Below are 22518 nucleotides of genomic sequence, written 5' to 3' on the forward strand. Positions count from 1 at the left end.
ATATGAGTTTCTGAATAACCATTTTATTGTCTAGACCACGGGTATGTAAACTATGGCCACGGGGCAGAGACTACCTGTTAAAGTCCTTAATCCGGCCGAGGAGCTCTGATGAAAAATAAGAAATATTCAGGAAATATTTAAAGAATGGAAATGCGTAAAAAAATATAGCGTGGTGTGTGTTTTTTTTAACTTTTATGATAAACGTTATTTTATTGCTGTCTAAAGGGAAATGACAACCTGGCTGGTCATGCATTTTGTTTTACATATCGGAGTGCTATTCTCTTTGGGTGATGGCTTTTGAGGTCCAACTTTCCGACACGTGCGTCATATCACCCCGCCGTGGGAGGTAGATAAATATCTCCCCTGATCTCAACAGTACTATATTCTAATATATAAACACTTACTTCGGGAGAGCCGAGAACGTATCAGTCTGTCATAAAAGAAACATCTTCGAATGATGACTTCTCTGTAGGCAAAATTTTGTAAAGTATTCGTAATTGTCTGTGACTGTTTTCCTGCAAGGTCGATAGATATCCGCGTGGGTACACATCGGATTATCTGTTTAGTTATGCGTGCTCTTTATATCGTAAGTTACTCGTTAAAAAGAAATCCGAAGATAATTTTGTAATCGTTCCTGTGTTGCTGAAGCTTCCTCCGAGCATGCATCGAAGCACATTTGCCCTCTGAAGCCGAACCAATGTCAAGATATCAAAAGTGAAAACAAAACTTGAAACATAAAAAAAAGACGATAGAAGAACGCCGCTTACTTTAATCCCAGATTAAAATTGAGTCGATCACTCGAATCCGCTTGATGTACTACCAGCTACGTCGTTTTATTAAAACTTTTTTCTTTTAGCTTGTTGTATCCGAGGGGAAAAACAGATTTCTTTGAACGTAATATAATTTTAATTATTCGTTCATTTTTTAAACAACTAGACGACAAATCAACCATTCATATTGTATCCATTACTAGCACTTACTTCGACCAATCTTTTTTTTATTATTGCTATATCAGTATTACTAAACATTTTATCCAGTTATAGTATGTTGACTGAGAATGAATGCTTTATGCCCAATTTATGGTTGAATATGGCTTAGTATACGCAATTTGTGCATTCAATTCTAATAACTATTAAACTATAAACCGTGTATAGAACGGATATTATAAAATTTAATTCGTTGCACCTGATTGTAACAAAAGTAAATACAAATTTCAGCATGATTTACTTAATCGTTTCCCATAAACAAGTGGAGCGGACAGACAGACAGACAAATTGAGAGATAAACTGTGCATCAAACGGATATCATAATACTTAATTCGCCTCACTTGGTTGAAACAAATGTCAATACACGCGTCCTTCTGTCTCTACTGTGATCTCAATTTGCGCGACCGGCTTGGTCATTTGGATATCTTTATCCGGCTGCTACTGCAGCTCGGTTATACTTTAACAAATGTTGTGGTTATGGTAAACAAAAAAAGTTTATTTTTTATGTGTAAATTGTTTGATACAGATTATTATCGTATTTTTGTCATGGTTAATTTTGTTATTATTGTTGTTGTTGTTGTTGTTGTTGTTGTTGTTGTTGTTGTTGTTGTTGTTGTTGTTATTGTAAGTATTATGTGGTCGTTGTTCTTTCGTATGGGATGGCATTCTTGGCGGTACACAATAAGGATCGGGTGGGGTATAATACGACAGGAAGGAGATTTTCCCAATTATCCATCACGCGTCCGTTATTTGATGTTGCCAATTGAACGGGCTTCCAAATAATGCCGTAATATCTTTCGCATTTGTTGTTACTCTTAGAGTTGTAGGGGGTTGTCCAGTTTATAGTTACTCCTCCTTCCTTTACAAATTGTCGAAGCTGCTCTAATATGAAAGAAACCCCTCGGTCCGAATGTATACAAGAATAAAACAGCATTGGAAATGAAAAAGGATATAGGGATGGTATGCCAAAAAGTATACAAACAAGATAGCTATGAATGGCTAGGCACATGGAAATAGAATTGCATCCAAAGTATAGCCCTATAGCTTTTCTCCAATCTTCATTCCGTGCCATCATTACGGTTGTAAAAAGCTATAGGGCTATACTTTGGATGCAATTCTATTTCCATGTGCCTAGCCATTCATAGCTATCTTGTTTGTATACTTTTTGGCATACCATCCCTATATCCTTTTTCATTTCCAATGCTTTTTTATTCTTGTTAATTAGTATTTTTACTTACAGTCTTATTTTTAAACTTACATTCATGATAGTATTGTCTTTTTTTGGAGGCGGCTCATTGCCGCCTCCATTAGTAGCAGGACAAAACTTTTGACTCGATTAAGTACATATTTATTTTAAATATTTTTATCATTCTAAAGCATATTTTAGTTAACAAAATTTCTGGCTTAAATAATTATAACAATCGCCGACCAGCAAACCTTCCGGCATTAGCCAATTAATATCTAATAGAGTAGAAGGTGTTTATCTGATGCGCAACAGATACATCTTAACTGCGCAAGCAAGTTAGGAGCCAACGTGGAAAGTGTCGTACTGAAAGATAAACCACTTAGGCCCCGACTAGTCATCAAGGCTGACAGACTGCATGATGATGGCGATGATGAATATAGTCACACGTTCTTTATTGGTCAGACGTTACATTTGCTCGTATACTTTTCATGTCTGAAATCCAGTTAAACGTTTTGTCTGCACACCAGACTATATACGCAAATCGCTATAAGAATTCATTTTATTTATACATCAGATGTAAGAGACACACATTTTTTTAATCACCAAATCTTATAATCACTGTTTTGTTTGTACGTCACAAGAGGTCGCTTATACATCAGCTCTTAGATTTACTCATGGTCTTAAACAAACTCTCTGAACTTATTGCATGAAACATCAACAACCTAACATTAACGCAAAAGATGGCATCAGAAAGGATACTGGATGTTTCTATTAAAAGGATGCGGTGCAGATAGAGCAGGTTTACTAAGTTAGAATTAAAAAAACACAACACGTGATTTATACTAAAAATGAAATTCTCCACCCAACGCACGTAGTTTTAACACGTATGAAATTATTTCTTTTAAACGGTAAACATTAGTCGTGTTCTTCACTTGTTAAATCATTGGTTTATTGTTTCAGAGTTCGCGAATGGTAAACATTATTTACCTATCTAATAATATGCATTATTATTTTAGAAAAATGTAACTTGCACTTGTTTGTTTAATAGGAGGTCATGTTTTTTTCGACAATATTAATCCCACCAGAGAACAATTATACGGTTTTTAATGTTAATAGTTTTTGTCTTCGTTTTCCAATCTTATTTATTTATAAATGTGTTGCCTTGAAATAGGAGAAAAATGATTTTATTGAAAGCGAAATCTGAATGTTTTTAATGCATTTTTTATCTGTTATTCGGTTTTTCGCTTTTTCAGAATAATTTTTCTTTTCGTTTTTTGTTTCCTGTTGTCAATTTCATTTTCTCTCTATATCGCACACACACACACGCACACATACACACATACACACAATATATATATATATATATATATATATCTTTAGTTTCTAATTGCATTGAACTGTTTTTGTATTACTTCCATAAATAACTTATGATTTCTGTTTCACAGTGTGTTTAATGTCTACATCGTCGATCCAACCGTAACTAATATAAGTCGATATATCCGTAATACTGCATATAAAAACTGATTTAAATATTTAGATTATCTAGCTCAGGATTATGGTCGTGGTCAATAAAAAGAATACAGTAATGATTTCGGCAGCATCTGCGATTCTCTTGGTCGTGGGAACACACTACTTTGGCCATGCTGTCGCCAATGGAACCTTGCATCTCATATGAATGGAGAACAAATTACGTTTAGGCTAAACATTTCTACAGAAATGTAATCTTTGGCTTTCTCAATTTTATATATGGATCACATGCTCTTTGAAAATAGTAAGCACCATGAATATAATACGCCTGACTCAATAATGTTTTTTTTATTATCAAAACTTACCTCGCATAACTTCTGGAATAATGAAGACAATATAGAGGAGTAAGCCCTGGATAAAAAATAAAGCTCAAACTTACGTTGTTAAACGGGAGTTCCTGTTTATTCCCCTTAGTTATTGTTCTAAATCACAGACTAGTGAGTAGATAGAAAGAAATCGATAATCATTCATTAATCATATTCGGACCCGATGATCTGTCCATATCAGGAATAAATTAACTTCTCCAAATACAATCAATACATTTATATTTAAACATTGGGGGAGCAAACAGCAGCAGTTATGTCTCCTAAATCATGATATTTACGTTTGTAACATGATATTGTTAATATACTAGTTTTAAGAAACTTCTGTTAATCATAATAATGTGATTGTCATTATTATTGCCGGCCCGCGAAACCACAGAAATGATAATATTTCAAAGCATATTTTCAACGATATTTCATGTTCCTAATGTTTCAAACACAAGTGTCACTTTCGGTAACTCACACTGTCATTGTGTCATGTGACATCTCGTCCGTTTCTATTAATTCCAATGATGTTAAATTCAGCAAGTTTACACAGACAACTTTCATTGATCCCATTGATTACTGTACACGCAATAACCCCTATTCCCGAGTGGCTGCCGGGTCTTGATAAGTGGTGACTACCATGTAAAAAATTCTCATTTTATTATTCACTAAATGTCTTATGTGCTTGTTAATTTTTTCTTTTAAAAAGCGCCCAGACGACTTCACTACCAGTTTCTATATAGACTAATTCTCATCGGACTAAGCAGTAAATCCGTTTGCTATGATGACTCTTTTAAATCGGAAGAATTAATCCAATATATGACACGATTGTTTGTGTGGACGTTTACTGAACCTGTTTTTATATCATTGCACCGAATCCAGTTCCCGGGTTGTTAGACACGACCAGACGATAGGCACATGAGGGTAATTAGGGTTGACCTGACGTGAACTATATTTGCTGGTGGGTCTCTAATCGATCTGCTTAGCGGTTTAAAGGTAAGCGTTTCCATCGTCGGGAGTAAAAGCCAGGAACCGCTTGCTGAAATTTAACGCTTGTAAAAACAGCGGACAAAGGCATTTTTATAAAAAAAATATAGTTCTTTTATTTAACATTGAGGGAGCGTATTTAGTAAAACCCTGTGGAAACGCAATGCGTGCCACTAACTACCGGCGAAAAACTTCTCTTCGGCTGTTTTCAACGGAGTCCAACGCTTCGACAACACAAATGTAATTCAATTTTCCCATCTTTGAAAAAGAGCGAAGTAGAGAAAGAGAAAGAGAGAGAGACAGAAATATAGGTTTTAACTTACAAGCTTCGTTTTTCAAATTACGATGTCAGCAAGCTGACCTTTCAATTGTGCAACCAATTACCTCAAAAGCTGCCACGCTATGCGTTGCCGAGTGTCAGCCTGTAAAAGTGTGCACTTACTGAGATGTGTGTATTTGCTAACCCCCAAGTACAAAACTAGTTGGGCTCAAGGTTACGTAATGTAAAGCTACCGGTTCCCCCAAAAGAAAGCTTTTAATTGTTCTATAAACCTTTATATGGAAAGGGAATAAATAAACACAATTGTGCGTACACTGAATATGCCATTTGAAGTGTTAGACTAATTTGATAGATAGGAAATTGCTTTTTTGCATTATGTAAATGACGGCTTATGTCATTCTATAAATTTCTTAACCTAAAGTGAGCTATAAATAATTATTTAATAATAACTCTTTTTCAACTAGTATCCACATCATGTAAAAATAACAGTTCAATAGTTAGTAGTATTCGTATAATAATAAAATCCACCGCAGTGTTTGGTAAAGGGAATTGCTGTCAGTAAAGCACCAGTCATAATGCACGAATTATTTGCATCAGAAAATTCTGTTGGGCAGTGAATGACAGACAGTTGTCGAACCTAGTGATGCAATTTGTATTAGAACAGACTCGAATGACATAGGAATGGCATTCAAGCAAATCTCATACTGCAACTTTGTGCCTACATTAAATGCTGTCTGTGTATATGAAATATGACGACTGGAAAAGTGGAAACATGACAATTAAATTTGATTTCCTTGAATCACTTACATTCCCTGACATGTGTGTGTCGGGTTTCATAATGACGAGCGCAAGATGAAATATTTCATCTCGGGAAGATGGCGACAGATAAAGGTTTCGAAATACACAAAACAACATATTTGTAAGATGAAATACAATTTTCAAATTCACTAGAAATGGCAAGGAATTTTTTCAGGGGTTTATTGTTTCTTTTTTCACTGATTATATTTTCATTATACCTTCGAATTATTCTGATATTTTGATAATTGCAATGGAGCACCTCATTCTAAAGGTACTTTTATTAAAATATTTGAAAGTCTGCTGGATTTTGGGAAAGTGTTTATCTAATAACTATCAGGGAAACCTGACGTTACTCGAGATTGAATGATGAAAAACGAATGTTTCACTCTCCTATATTTTTACTGTTATCGAAATCGGTGAAATTCTTATTTCCCGATCAAATCGATAAAGCGACTGCTTTAGTTTGGGGCACATCGCAGTGCACCGGAGGGAAAATTCATGCGCTTCCACGCAGTGACTTAATACAGAAGAATTCTAGTTCCCATTGCACAATAAAGAACCCATTGTAGATTTTTAAATTATTTTCATGCATAGTGGCTTAATTTGAAGTTTAAAATGAAAAAAAGTCAAGTGCTATGCTTCATTTATGCTCTAAACAGAACCATTTATTTCAGACGGTCGCCCGTCATATCAAAGAATCTACCTGCGATTTTATATGGCTGGCCTTTCTGCTTTTATGGTGATAACGGCTTGAATTTTTTATAGTTAAATGTAAAAGTCAAGTATTATAGTTAAATTGTGTCTATAACTAAAACATTCATTTCAAACTGCCATATCAAACAACCTTCTGTTGGTTTTGTATGACTGGCCCTGCGGCTTGTGTGAAAATAAAACTTCTGAAATGTACTTGTGATGTTAGGCTGAATAAGGGGTCAATGTTAGTCAAAATCGCCTGTTCATTCTTCCACTGGATTTTTCGGTCATTGATTATCGATACTTATTGAATATATTCCGGTAGAAAACCTATCTAAGACCACTGCCAGATACATAAATTATATTTGTTTGAAATGCCATAAAATAGGGCTAGCTGTTTTGGAGTGTATAGGGAAAACCCAAACACAAAAATATATAGACCAATAAAGATTTGATCGCCGATTCTTTATTGAGTCTTACTGTTGTTTCTTGCATTAGTGATTTTTTATATCTATTTATTAATCGTTTGCTGTAGGATGCATTCTTTGTTTTCTTAATATTAATAAAAAAGAGATTTTATTGAGTTTACAAATGGTGAATTGTAGTATTTTGCTCGTAGCTGTAGTTGTCTTAGGAGTGTCTCTAATAAAAATAAATAATGAAAATAGAGTATTCAAAAGAATTATATATATTAGAAAAGTACCTGTTAAAAGAATGATAAAATTAAATTCTCCAAACAGAAGAGTTTGTTGTTGTTTGTTTTGTTTTGTTTTTTTTTGTTTTTTTGTACGGTTGCAAACCATATATCCGGATATAAATCTACTAAATCTTAAATCCTTATTTCACTTTCCATCAATGTATAACATGGCTTTCATTTTAGAAATTTTCTTAAATTTAAGGGATCTTAAAAATGTAGAAATTCAAAGAATCTTTTTCCATAGTTGTTTTATAGCCATTGATTAAATTCAATGCAAATCTTAAATATTTTAATTTTTATATACAGGATTCTGACCGTATTATATTATACATCAGTCTGAAACACATTCTCATGGTTGGTATTATAAGTGGAAGAGTTCATTATTATTGATGAGGAGAAATACACTACTACAACACCTTCCAAATGTTTACTATGCAGCGGTGTATTTATCGTTTACTCCTAAGCATTACTAATACAAAATCTAGAGGTATTCTATCGGGATTACAGATTACATACATTATATACACCATTATTAATAATTAAATTTAATTTAAAGTCCCCGTCTCCTTAGTAATATCGCCCATCAGTTTCTGAATGACATCTCAATTCTGTTCCACACGTTACGTTGTTTTTATTTCAAGGAAAGTCACAACTTATCAAGGCCCGAAGACCACTTGAATATAAGGGTTAATAAGGGCGCAGTCGTCAATAGTAAACACGTGTAAGTAAAACAACAGCGTATTGATAATTTGCGGTGGAAAAGGGTAGAATTTGATTATTTAAGGAGCAGCGAACAAGAACTTTGATAAATTGGGCTTGCGGACTGCCATATCGTAGGCAGCTGTAAAGCAGTCCAGTTGACCAATGTTCAACAGGCGAACAGTTCTAGAAAAGACGCCTTTTAAATGGAATTTTCGTTTAGATTAAGGTATAGATAAAGCGTGGAGTAAACTCCTGATAGTGGCTATAGCTAGTCGGGAGGTTTTTTTGTGAAAGTTTAGCAAGGAGAACCATAGCTAAAGTTTCACAAAATCATTCGACTACTGAAGTACGCGTATATATGTGTACGTCTATATGTGTGCCCATGTATGTGTATGCATATATCTCTATGTATATATATATATATATAAAAAGTTGTAGCCTTCGTGTGTGTGTTTGTCCGTGTGTACAACTCCCAATTATTAAAGAAATATAAAGGTCATATGTGTGTACACCTCTCCTGGTCAAGAAATATTTACGCCCATGTTAAGATACTTCTGTCAAAGTAGACATATTTTATACTTATTCTCTATATATAGCATTCTTCAAACCACATCTACATTGATTGAGTTACGGTCTTTAGCATATAACATTAAAGTAAATCTATTTAAATAATTAGCTCGATGATATTACTTATTCCACATAATAGCTTCGTTTCAACTGTACTAATAAAAAAATATCGTTTAGTTTATTTTCATTGCAATTTATATTGGATTTAACTTATTTTATCTGAAATCTGAAACCGTTTCATTTTCAAACCAGAAAACTACAGGGGAAATAACTGTGATAGTTTAATTGAAAAAATGTTTTAAACGGAGCACGTTATTAAATATTTTCTGTAATAGAGTTGTTTTCATTTCGAAATATTCTTCTCAGATGAATTATTATTTTTATTTTTAATTCAGAGGAATTTCTTTCGCTTATTCTTAATTTTTAGGTAACCTTTTTTATTTGTTAGGGAAAAATAATTAAAACTAATGTCATTTACTTGCATCCCCACGAGGGCAGAGTTAGTCAGACACAGGGCTAATTTTCCATGTGAGCAAACGCCATAATCCCATACATTATCTGCCCCTTTTTTGTTGCTTATAAAATTTAATCGGTGCTGTCCAGGATTTATTATAATAAATATACCATAGCAAATGTGTTTAATTGCTTGCGAAACAGATTGTCTTTAGGATTTATTTGATATCTTAAATTAAAAATTGTCAACTTTTTACGTGACCCAGCGTCATTTAACTCCTTTAAAAAATTAAGACGTACTTTTGTGGGGGGGGGGCTAATACGTTTAAACTGCCTTTATAAATAATATGAAAGAAATTTTGAACAAAAAAGGGGAATTTAACATTTTAGCGTGGGGGATCAATTTTTCTATATAAATTTAACGTACAATGAGCACCCATCGTTTGGCCACAAAGCAATATGTCATCGCTAGTACTTTTTCAAGTTTGGCGATCGAGGTAGGGGAAGAAAAACATGACAAATACAATTGTTTGTGGTGGTAGGGGGGAATTACATTTGAAACATAAAATAACTATAAATTTAATTAATTTTATGAGATCATTCTGTACTTTCACCTAATAATTTTAGTAACAAAACGCACCCCAAAATATGACAAATTCAATTTGGTGGGGGGATGATTACATTATAAATAGAAATGATGAAAAATTTAATTTAACAATTTTGGAATTAATTTTTAGGAGTTTTTTTTTTTTTTTTGCGATCGCACGGGCTTTCGCTGCTATTTTATTGAAACAATGTAATGATTAATTTTTACTTGTTTTTTGTTGGTGGGAGGTCTTTTTAGTGCTCAATATCCGAAAAATCGTTTCTTCCTTTGTAGCCCTCCTGCCGAAATATCTGGTGGAGAGGATATAACGTACTTCTTCCTTTGTGGGGCGATTACATTTGCATGTTTTCATCCGTTCTTTTATTTTTGTTGTAGTGGTATTCACGTTGTCCATGATGAAAATGATTAGTATACAGGTGTGCTTCAGACAGAACTTCATGGCAACACAGGCAACGATGGGTACCCATGCTCGTAGTATATATATATATATATATATATATATATATATATATATATATATATGTGTGTGTGTATGTATGTATGTATGTGTGTGTATGTATTTACACACACATATATATACACGTGTGTACATATATGCAAATAGGGGTTCGATTTTATTCAAATATATTTATATACTTCCATAAATATCTAATAAAATAAAGAAAACAAATTCATAGATTTAAAGTGCAATAAACTTAAAATAATCGTTTTACATAAATGTAAAATAATTTTTGGATAATAAATAAATATGTAATGTACATTCTATGAAATGGATCGATAAACACATATAATAGGAATATTCTTGATGTAAAATTGTTTTAATTAATAAACTATCTAAATACTAAACGATTACATGAATTTAAAATATTTGATGGAGGGACGTATCTTTAGGGAAATTTAGTTAGCTGAAATAATTTATCGACGGAATTGGAAAATATTAAATTTACATTGTTTAGATCTAATTAACTAACTTACTAACTAATTAACTAACTTACTCAGTACGATTACTGTTGTGGAGACGCCCACTAATTAGCATACGTTGGTGAAAAGATATAGATAAAGGTATCATGTGAGCGAGACCGGGGAGCTGTGTTCGAACACCGGATAAGCAAGACGCATGTGTCGGTTGCTCCATGAAAGACTTTAATAAGCCCTCTGCGGGCAATCTTCCAACTGCAGTACAACTGCACCTTTGTAAATATGTATTATCTTTTCCTCTTAATATATTTGTTTTACCTTTACTTTTTGCGTTCGTGTTGTTATTGATACAGACACAACAATTACTATACTACTTCAATTTCAAAAATTTTTTTAATAAATCATGCGAGATGATTCCATCACTTTTTTTCGTTTGAGTCCTACAAAATTGGGCGAAAATAATAGCAAGTTCAGTTTCGTATTTGCTCAAATAAGAAAGCTTTTAGCGGACATGTTTGTATGATTAAAGATATTTTTTTATAAAAATAAACTAGAATATCGCCTAAACTTTGAATAATTTTGTAGCTTAATCCGTAACATTTCTTTAATTGTAGAGGAAATAAAATTAGCACTTTAAATATTGTTATATTCTCGTGGACTAAAAAATTATTTCGATTTTATTCGAGAACATTCGCAGCATATTTTAAATAAGTAAGTTATTTTATGAACTTGTATGACTTAAGGATTTCCATTTTTTTAACAAACTTTATCTTATTTAATTCAAGGAAAACCCCAAAAGTATTTTTCTTCTGGAACATATAAGCTTTCATTCATGCGGTATTTGGTTTCTACTATTCAATGAAAACATATAAGACAATAAACTATTATGAAAGTAGAAATATGTATACATCCAGTATTTGGCATGGTCGCAACTGATATAACCAAAAGTGTAACGAAGTTTTAATCGACCTTAATTAATTGTACCAATTGGAAAAAAAAGTTTTATGTATTAAATATGTACATTTTTATAATCAAAAGTATATATAACCATATGTATAACTATTTATATATATATATATGTGTGTGTGGAGGGGTATTTGTGTGTGTATCGAAATTGAAGTAAGCGGGGTATGGTTTATATAGAGACATATCGATATATAGTGAGGGTATGTATATCTATATATCTATAAAAGTGAACGTGTCTGTGTGTCTATGTGGCTTCCTGTGTGTCTGTTTGTGCGTGTGTTAATTTCCCTACAAAATAACTCTGTCAATATTTAGTCTACAGATTCGAAATTTGATATACAGAGTACTGAGATTTAGGAAAACCTGTCTGGTATGTTTTCGGCCAGACTTTTGTCTATTAAGGGGTCAAGGTTCAACGATTTGACCTTTGAGGACTCTACCAAACTCCTCCCACAATGTGGGGTCAAAACACTTGAAATTATAGATATCAATTCCTTGGACATGGATCTAACTTAATAACTTGATTTGAGCCCAAAACAATAAATTTTAAGGGGTAATGATAGGGGTCAAAGTTTTAAAAAATTGACCTTTTTTTTTTTTTTTTGCTCAGCATACAGCTCCAAACACCCAGGTAACGCCGGGCACCCATGCTAGTCTATCTATATATCTAGAAAAGTGAACGTGTCTGTCTGTCTGTGGGTCTGTCTGTATGTGTGTCTGTGTACATTTTGTTTCGACATAACTCTGTTAATTTTCAGTCTACAGACACAAAATTTGATATACAGGGTACTGAAATTTGGGAAAATCGATGTGATCGGTTTTGGACCAGAAATTTTGCTGTTAAAAGGTATATGTTCAACGATTTGGCCTTTTAGAACTCTACCAAACTCTTTCACCAATTTTGGATCTACACGCTTGAAATTTTAGATATGGATTCTTTGGGCATGGATCTAACTTACTAACTTGATTTGAGCCCAAAACAATAACTTTTAAGAGGGGTCAAAGTTAAAAAAAATTATCCCTTTTTTTTTTTTTTTTTGCTAAGCATACACCTCCAAACACCCGGGCAACGCCGGGATGAAATGCTATTATATCTATAAAGGTAAACGTGTCCGTGTGTCTGTGTCTGTGTCTGTCTGTCTGTCTGTGTACATTTTACTTCGCAATAACCCTGTCATTTCTCAGTCTACAGATTCGAAATTTGATATACAGTATACTGATATTTGGGAAAATCGATGTGATCGTATTTATGCCGGAAATTTTGCTGTTAAGGGGGTTAAAATTCAACGATTTGATGTTGGAGAACTCTACCAAACTCCTCCAATAAGTTGGGGTCTAAACACTTGAAATTTTAGATATAGGTTCCTTGGACATGGATCTAACTTAATAACTCGATTTGAACTAAAAACAATAAATTTTAAGAGGTCATAATAGGGGTCAAATTATAAAATTTGACCATTTTTATTTTATATTTTTTTTTGCTCTGCATACACCTACAAACTCCCGGGCAACGCCGGCACACATGCTAGTATATCTACAAAAGTAAACGTGTGTGTGCGTGTCTGTCTGTGTGTCTGTCTGTGTGTGTGTACATTTACCTACGCAATAACTCAATTTTTAGTCAACAGACTCGAAATTGTATATACAGGGTACTGAGATTTGAGAAAAACTATGTGATCGGTTTTCGGTCAGAAATTTGGCTCTTAACGGGTCATGGTTAAATGATTTAAACTTTAAAAACTCTACCAAACTCCTCCGACAATTTGGAATCAAAACACTTGAAATTTTAGATATACGTTTCTTGGCCATGGATCTAACATAAGAACTTGATTTGAGCTCAAAATTATAAATTTTAAGGGGTCATAATAGGAGTCAAATTTTAAAAAATTGACCTTTTTTGTTTGTTTTTTTTGTTTTTTTTAGCATATACCTCCAAACAACCGGGCAATGTCGGGATGAAATGCTAGTATATCTATCTATCTATCTATCTATATATCTATAAAACTGAACGTGTCTGCATGTGTGCCTGTCTGTCTGCGTATCTGTGTACATTTTCCTTCGCAATAACTCTGGTAATTTTTAGTCTACAGACTCGAAATTTGATATTCAGGGTACTGCGTTTTGGAAAAATCTTTGGGGTTGGTTTCAACCCGAGATTTGGCTGTTAAGGAGTCAAAGTTCAACGATTTGACTTTTGAGAACTCTACCCAACTCCCCAACAGTTTGGGGGCTAAACACTTGAAATTTTAGATATAGATTCCTTGAACATGGATTTAACTTAATGACTAAATTTGAGCCCAATACAATAAATTTTAAGTTGTCATAATAGAGGTCAAAATTTTAAAAAATTGACTTTTTTTTTTTGCTCAGCATACACTTCTAAACACCCGGGCAACGCCGGGCACCCATGCTAGTATATCTATAAAAGTGAACGTGTCTGTGTGCCTTTTTCTGTCTGTCTGTCTGTCTGTCTGTGTTTCTGTGTACATTTCCCTACGCAATAACTCTATCAACTTTTAGTCTACAGACACGAAATTGATATACAGGGTATTGAGATTTCGGAAAATCTATTTAATCAGTTTTGGGCCAGAAATTTTGCTGTTAAGAGGTCAAAGTTCAAGGATTTTACATTTGAGAACTCTACCAAACTCCTCCGACAATTTTGAGTCTAAACATTTGAAATTTTAGATATAGATTTCTTGGACATAGATCTAACTGGATAACTCTATTTGAGCCCAATACAATAAATGTTAAGGGGTCATAATGGGGATCAAAGTTTTAAAAAATTGAACTTTTTTTTTAGCATACACCTCCAAACACCCGGGCAACGCCGGGATGAAATGCTAGTATAACTATAAAAGTGAACGTGTCTGTGTTTGTGTGTGTACATTTCCCTACGCAATAACTCTGTCAATTTTCAGACTTCAGACTTGAAATTTTATATACAAGGCACTGTGATTTGGGAAAATCTATGTGATCGCTTTTCGGCCAGAAATTTAGCTGTTAAGGGGTCAATAGTCAACGAGTTGACCTTTGAGATATCTACCAAAATTCTTCGACAATTTTGGGTCTAAACACTTGAAATTTTAGATATAGTTTCCATGGACATGGATCTAACTTAATAACTTGATTTGAGCCCCAAACAGTAAATGTTAACGGGTAATAATAGGAGTCAATTTTTTTTTAAAATTACCGCTTTTTTTTTTTGCTCCACATACACCTCCAAACATCCGGGCATCGCCGGGCGTAAATGATTGTATATCTATAAAAGTGAAAATGTATGTGTGTGTGTCTGTATGTCTGTGTAAATGTCCCTATGCAATAACTCAATTTTCAATCTACAGACTCGAAATTTGATATACAGGGTACTTAGATTTATGAAAATATTTGTAATCCATTTTCGGCCAGAAAGTTAACTGTTAAGGGGTCAAAGTTCAACGATTTGACTTTTGAGAACTCTACCAAACTCCTCCGCCAATAGTGGGTAGAAACGGTTGAAATTTTAGATATAGGTTCCTTGGACATGGACATAACTTAATAACTTGCTTTGATTCCAAAACAATAAATGTTAAAAGGTCATAATAGGGGTCAAATTAAAAAAAAATGACCGCTTTTTTTCTGAACATACACCTCCAAACACTCGGGCAAGGCCGGGCTGAAATGCTAGTATATATGTGTATATATATATATATATATGTATATATATATATATATATATATATATAAATATATATATATATATATATATATATATATATATATATATATATATATATATAGGCAGTGAAACCCACTTTCCGGAAACCTCACTGCAAATAAGTCTTTTTTATGTCATCTATTTTCCCTATAATCCTTTCATATTATTATCTCTACATGTCCCGCTATATGAATTCATTCAAACCATGTTTAATCTCTTTTTAGATCTATCGATCTCTGTTTACTTATGCATATCTACATCTATCTATATATGTACATATACATACATGCTGAAATATATATACATAAAGATATGCATATATGTGTGTATATATATGTATGTATATATATATGTATATATATGTATATATATATATATATGTCTATATATATATATGTCTATATATATATATATATATATATATATATATATATATATATATATAGGGGAGTCCATTAAAATGTTTCTGTTTTATTTTGTTTCCATAGATTCATATTACGACTTCTTTCTAACCCTTGACCGAGGAAACCTATTTCAGGCAGTTGGGCAAGAAGCTCCGGAAACGTACATGAAATATACCATAGAAAGGCTCTCTCGCTCTTTTATGATTCGATTCCGAATTTTGGAAAACATACACACACGAACGCATTTTACGAACACCTGCACGTGCACACAGGCGCCGTTGTTATATCATTTGAGGAAAAAGGCTGTTTTATCATTGGCTAATACGGTGACCGCATGCTTTCGTCTATTACTCTCTTCTCTTAGATTTTTTTTCTTTCTTTGGCTCAGCAACCGCAACTTTCTCTCTCTATCTCTACATATGTTGTTTTGTAATGCTTTCCATTTCATCTGTAAACGTTAGAGTTTTAAATGTGTCTAAAAACTCTAATTAGAAGCTACGTCGGTCTGGCCATCATGTCTGTTCAAAAATGGTGTTAGTTTTAAGAAGATGCATTTTACACGTCTATACTTTCTCCATGCACATTGTTTTTTTACTTAAAGATAGTCATTAATCTATAACATTTTACTCCCGATTATTGAATCTACATTCAAATTTTCCTCGCCCATAGTCACAAGAAAGTCTTTTTTTAGTAAAAAGAAAGGGGGATCATAAAATTTTTCTGCTTCCATAGCACTACTGATCGAAGATTTTCTACGCGAATTGGTAGGGAATCTTGCCCCCTCCTACACATTCAACAGACCTAACTCCCTCAGATTATCACTTATTTCAAAGATTTCAAAATTATTTAGATAGTCTTTGGTTAAAATCACAAGAGTAAATTGAACATGAACTTGTTTTATATTTTACATCAAAACCTATAGAATTTGTCAAACACGCCATTTATAATCTTGTAGAAAGATGGAAAAATTTTAAAGAAATATAGCAGCATTATTATGAATTAATATTTTCAAAGTGATATTTTAACTCTATAAAAAATAGCATCGACTAGATACTAGCATTCACATTTTATTTGGATTTGAAATCACTTTTCGTTGGGAAAACTGTTGGGGGGTATTCATGCTCATGTTCGAAATTACATTTCTTGGTGTGTCACACTTAAGTTTGGAATAACATTCTTCTATTTCTTTTACATTATTTTTCTTGTATGCCGATAAGTGTGATTTGGAATCTTTTTGATCTATATACTATTGTTTGTTGAACAGCAACAATGAAGATCTAATCTAAAGTTCGTGACAATAAAGGAGTCAATTTGACGATTGCATGCAACTGTGTTGAAATCAATCATATTGACTCGAGAAAGATTTTAAGTATTTAGACTTTTGTGTTGTATATGTAAATTAAATGTCAATTAATGCGGAATAATAATACTTATAATCATATTATTATTATTAATAATAATAATAATAATAATAATAATAATTCAAGTCGCAGAAGGGACAGATAATGTAATCAGCAAGGAAAAACACATACGACTCAACCGCAAACAACAGAAACAACCCTATAACATGCTTACCTATCACGTGGAAAATTCTATTAGCACAACTTAGAAAACAAGATTTACAATTTCTTTAATAATAAGGGACTACTTCTTGATGAGCATAGAGGATAATAAGAACGGAAAAGAGGAACACATGGTCTATATAGACCAAAAGATCCTAGAGGAAGAAAAAAGTAGAAAAAAGAATTTAGCCATGGCATGGATCGCTTACATGAAATTTTACAATAGGGTGCCAAAAGCATGGATAATAGAATGCCTGAGATTGCACAAAGTACCAGAGGAGATTATCAGTTTCACTGAAAATGCAATGAGTACATGGGGACTTGAACTGACAGCATATTGACAATAAGTATCCCAGATCAAAAGAAAAACCGGTATTTTATAAAGGCATTTCCTATCATCACTGCTATCTATTGTTGACATGATTCCCATTAAACAATATACTATGAAAGTCTCAAGTGGAGTACAAGTTCATTAATATAAATCAAAGAATGAACCACTTAATGTACATGGACGAGCCGAAACTTTCTGCAAGAACCAAGATAAAAACTAACAATGTTAATAAACACAATCAGCATCTTAAAAAAGGATATCCGGGTGGAATTTTGTATGAGAAAGTATGCACTGATAGTTATGTGAATGGGGGGACTGGGGCTAACCAGCAGAGATGAAGACACTAGGTGAACTACAAATATTTGGGAGTTTTAGAAGCAGTCACAATCAAAGCAACAGAAATGAAAAAGAAAACCGAATAGAAATACCCCAAAGAAAAAAACTCTTAGAAACTTAACTATATAGAAGAAACAATAAAATGTATTAACACATGGGCAGTGTGATTAGTAAGATAATTTAGACCATTTGTAGGTGGAAGAACTGAGCACAAAGAAGAACTGAGGGAACCAGGAAACGTCTGGGCATACACAGTGCACTCCACTCAAAGGATGGTGCCGATTGATTCTACTTAAAAAAGACAACCGACGAACAAAGACGGATTTATATGTGAATGACACAAAAAGAATATACAATATGCGTAATGTAAAACACAGAAAAGATAATTATCGCAGCAAAAGGCACTCAAAACATAAACAAGACAAAATAAAAAAGAAGCAAGAGAGTAGATGATAATGGAAGATAGAGAGCGAAACGATTCATAAAGATGACATAGATGAGATTAATGAAAACACTTAAGTATGGCTTTGACAATGAAACCTACGCAGAAAAAACTGAATCCTTATTAACAGCCGCAAAAGATAATGTTATAAAAATAAACAACAACAAATCAAAGATCGACAAAGGCTGCTGCGAAGAAGGTGGTCTCTTTCCACCGTGCTGGAAAGCCACATACGCTTAAAAGTATACGGTATCTCTACAAGGCTACCATTCGCCCATGTATTGAGTATTGTTGTCACATTTTGGGCTGGTGCATACGAGTCTCTCGCTCCTGGAAAGGGTTGAAAAGAGAGTCGCCAACCTGATAGGTCCTAAACTATTATCAAAGCTTCAACGTCTGTCCCATCGACGTAATGTTGCTTCCCTCTGCCTGTTCTACAAGTATTTTAATGGTGGATTCTCCGACAAACCACTAGCCCTTGTATCCCCTCGCCGTAAATAAGCAGCAAAATTCCACCCCTACACAGTAGAGATCCCTAGATGTGAAAAACTTGTCTACTCTAGTTTCTTCCCAGAACTGCTAAACTTTGGATACCCTTCTGAGTTTTTGCTTTCCCAACAGTTCTGGCATGCAAAAGTTCAAGTGTAATTTAAAGAGACATCTCGCTGCTCAACTCCCCACATAGTATCCCTGCAATCTATGCCCTTAAAAGTAGCCCCACATCAAAGTGTCACTTTGACTTGTATAGGGTGAAAATGGATAAAAAAAATAAAACAAGAAATCGACAAATGCAAATGCTGCGAACAAAATCATGAAACAATAAACAACATAATAAATGAATGCAGCAATCTAGTCCAAAAAGAATATAAGGATAAATACGATCAAGTGGAGAAGGCAGTAACAAGGGATTTTGCAAACACGTGCATATTTTACACTCATACAAGTGGTAAAAGCACAAACCAGCAGCAGTACTTGAAAACGGAAGTCACAAAATGCTATGATACTTGGAGGTCAAAGCAGATAAATATGCAAGCAAGAAGATCAGGTGTCATAATAGTTAAAAAGTTCTGCCAGATCGTTGACATTGCTATTCCAGCAGACCATAGGGTGAATATCAAAGAGACAAAGAAGCGGAGAAAATATACAGACCTGACCAGAAAACTGACGGAGATATGTAAGATGAAGAAATTCTAGAAAACAACAATAAGAGTAAGAGCACTTGGGACAATCCCGAAAAAAATTGAAAAAAGAATTGGACAGATTGGAATCAGAGGAATGGATTATAAGAGAAAACAGGTAATAATAATAATAAGTAAAACCTAAACCTTTGGATGTGAAGACTAATACGCCTAAGCTACAGGCGTTAACAAACTTATAGACACTGCCACAGAAGTGAAACACAAAGTAACACTACATAGAATAAAAATAATTGAAGTCTCAACGTCAACTGATACCACAGCAAATCGCCGAGGAGGGTCAAAGAGTATGGAAAGAGCAAGGATAGAAGGCATTAACCAGATCTTCACTAAATGTATGCAAATGACTTGATTGTAGGAAGCTTAATACTACTTAAATTCTAGTAAATCAATGGTAACCTACTTTTGTGAAAACGCAAATTATTTTCAAAATTTTATTGGAAGAGGTGAATAGTACTGGAAATCTGGGGGTACGTGTTGTCACTTAGAACTTTTTAGAGAGAAATATTTGATGACCTGTGTGAAAATGCCTATTGAGTGAATAATAAAAAAAAACAATAATCTATCATATCATGTGTTGTATATTGTTTCACGTCTAAACGCCGGATCAAGTTAGATCATTGCAATTTCTGTACTTCCCTGTCACGGTCCAAATGTTACTCGAGCATAATATATGTTAGCTAAATGATGAGACAGCACCGTTCCGATTGGGTATAATTAAATTACTTAAGAAGACGGTTCAACAAGCATTTGTTTGCATAAGACTTTAACAGGAATATCAGCTGGAAAGCATTCCTGCAGTGTTGGTTTTCATAGAGGAGTTGCTCTAGGAAATAAATTTTTTACATATCTGTTGCATTTTTAGGGAGGGGGAAATTCCTGAAAGCAATGGTAAAGCAATGTTGGTCAGTAGAATATGAGTGACCACTTGGAAATGTTAGGTACTGAATATCATCTATTCTAACAGAGATATATATGCTTCCGTATGGTGTGGAATACCCCTGTGCGAACCGAACATCACAAACGGCTCTGCATCATCATATGTTAGATGCGCCTGAGAATCTGGTCGTCGAACACACTGCCATGCTTTTTCTTTAATGTTTATTCACTTAAAACAAAACACATTGCCACATTTTTATCCGTATCAACATTGGTTGCATATGTATCTTCTTCCGAATGGCATGCTAAATCAGATAGTACTTTAATTACAAAATGCTATATTTACATCTGCTGGATATATTTCTTCAGGGTAACTTGGCTGATATGTATACATTTAATATTACATACATATTTTATCTATGGACGTGTTAATAGGTAATTTTATAAAAATAGGAGTAGCATGTAACTTTATGAAAGATGCGTTTGAGAAGATGTTCGTCGATAGACCTAGGGGTTTATTCTGCTTTTATTCGTCTCGAATATTGCAGCTCGTTAATTTATTCATTCTGTATGAACCAGATAATTAGTTAAGTTCCCCAACATTCTACATGAAAGTGTTGGTGTGGAACGTGTTAAATTCTAACTTAGTACACTCACGATGTCAGTCTTGGTTTATTTAACATCAACTAAGGTTCCATGATATAAGTATAAACTTAGATAATTCAATTCAAGTTTAAACAATGCTTACATCAAGGAAAAATTTTGCAAAATTCACTAATTCATTTCATGTGAGCTGTGTGATTCTCCTGATTAGAACATTTGAAAAGAAACTGACATTGGAAATCACACGGGCTTTAATTCTTAATGACACCATTCCACGAGGAAAACAGGAAAAGCAAAAAGAACACAAACTTTTCCTATGCTTGAAGATGACGTAATACTGTCGAAACTTAGCTGATTTGGGGCAAATAAATATTTATTTAAAAAAAACTGTGTTGTACTGTCACTATTACAAATGCCCTTTTCTTGTTTAATTTTGAAGCTGCTCGCAGTGTTTAGAAACTAATAAAATCTGACCGAATTTCAAAGATTCTATGATACAAATAATAAAATTAAAATTCTTTCATCTACTTCGTTTACTAAGGCTCCCTGTGATTGTGGGTAATATGCACTCACTTTTCCAGAAATGATACCTAGTTGCTTAACTACGTGTTCGGATGAATCACAATTTAGTCACCATCAACTTTCATAGTGCTACAGGAGCCTGTCTACCGTGATAAGAGTCAGATGACAAAGAGGCAACCTGAGAAGGGGTTGCTCGGCAGCAAAATGTAATTTTTACATTAAGCGTTTACATAGGTCGATGACACTGAAATAAAAATTCGCTTGTCACGCCTATTTATAAACATACATACATGTTTGTCCGTCACAATTCATGTGGACATTTAATTTTCTCGGTTAAGTAATAAATAACATGCCCGTTCGTCTGTCACTCTAATATTTGAAATACATTTCTTATTTGAGAATTTGATGGCATGTTCATCGCAAAACGCACAGCTTAAATAGACGCACCTTATTTACCATGCGCCCAGGTCTCGCGTAAACGGATTATATACGTTAGTACGTTTGCAGAGGTTAAGTGTAAGTTGCACGTTTGTGTATCTTCGAAGTTAATTTGTTTTGTGTCTGTCACGCTTGACTAGTATGTTTTTATTGATTTTCCACGATTATGTTGTGAATAAAATTTAAACTCGCTGTGTTCAATCAGTCTCTCTAGAGGAGGGAGTGTCATGAGAGTATTATATTCACAATCTGTTCTAAGTCGTATGTACGTACCGGTCAGGAGAGATGATGAACTTGGGCTTTTTTTTTAGTTTCAGCAGAAATGTATCGAGGTCCTCCATCATTCTGCGTCTGGTATTCTCCAATGATGTACTGACCAAACTCAACGTTACTAAACTCTCTAGAATTCAGATCGCTAACAGCGTTGCTTAAA

The sequence above is a fragment of the Euprymna scolopes genome, chromosome 17 (genome assembly GCF_053919585.1).
Source record: "Euprymna scolopes isolate OS-2025 chromosome 17, ASM5391958v1, whole genome shotgun sequence".
Classification (NCBI taxonomy): Eukaryota; Metazoa; Mollusca; class Cephalopoda; order Sepiida; family Sepiolidae; genus Euprymna; species Euprymna scolopes.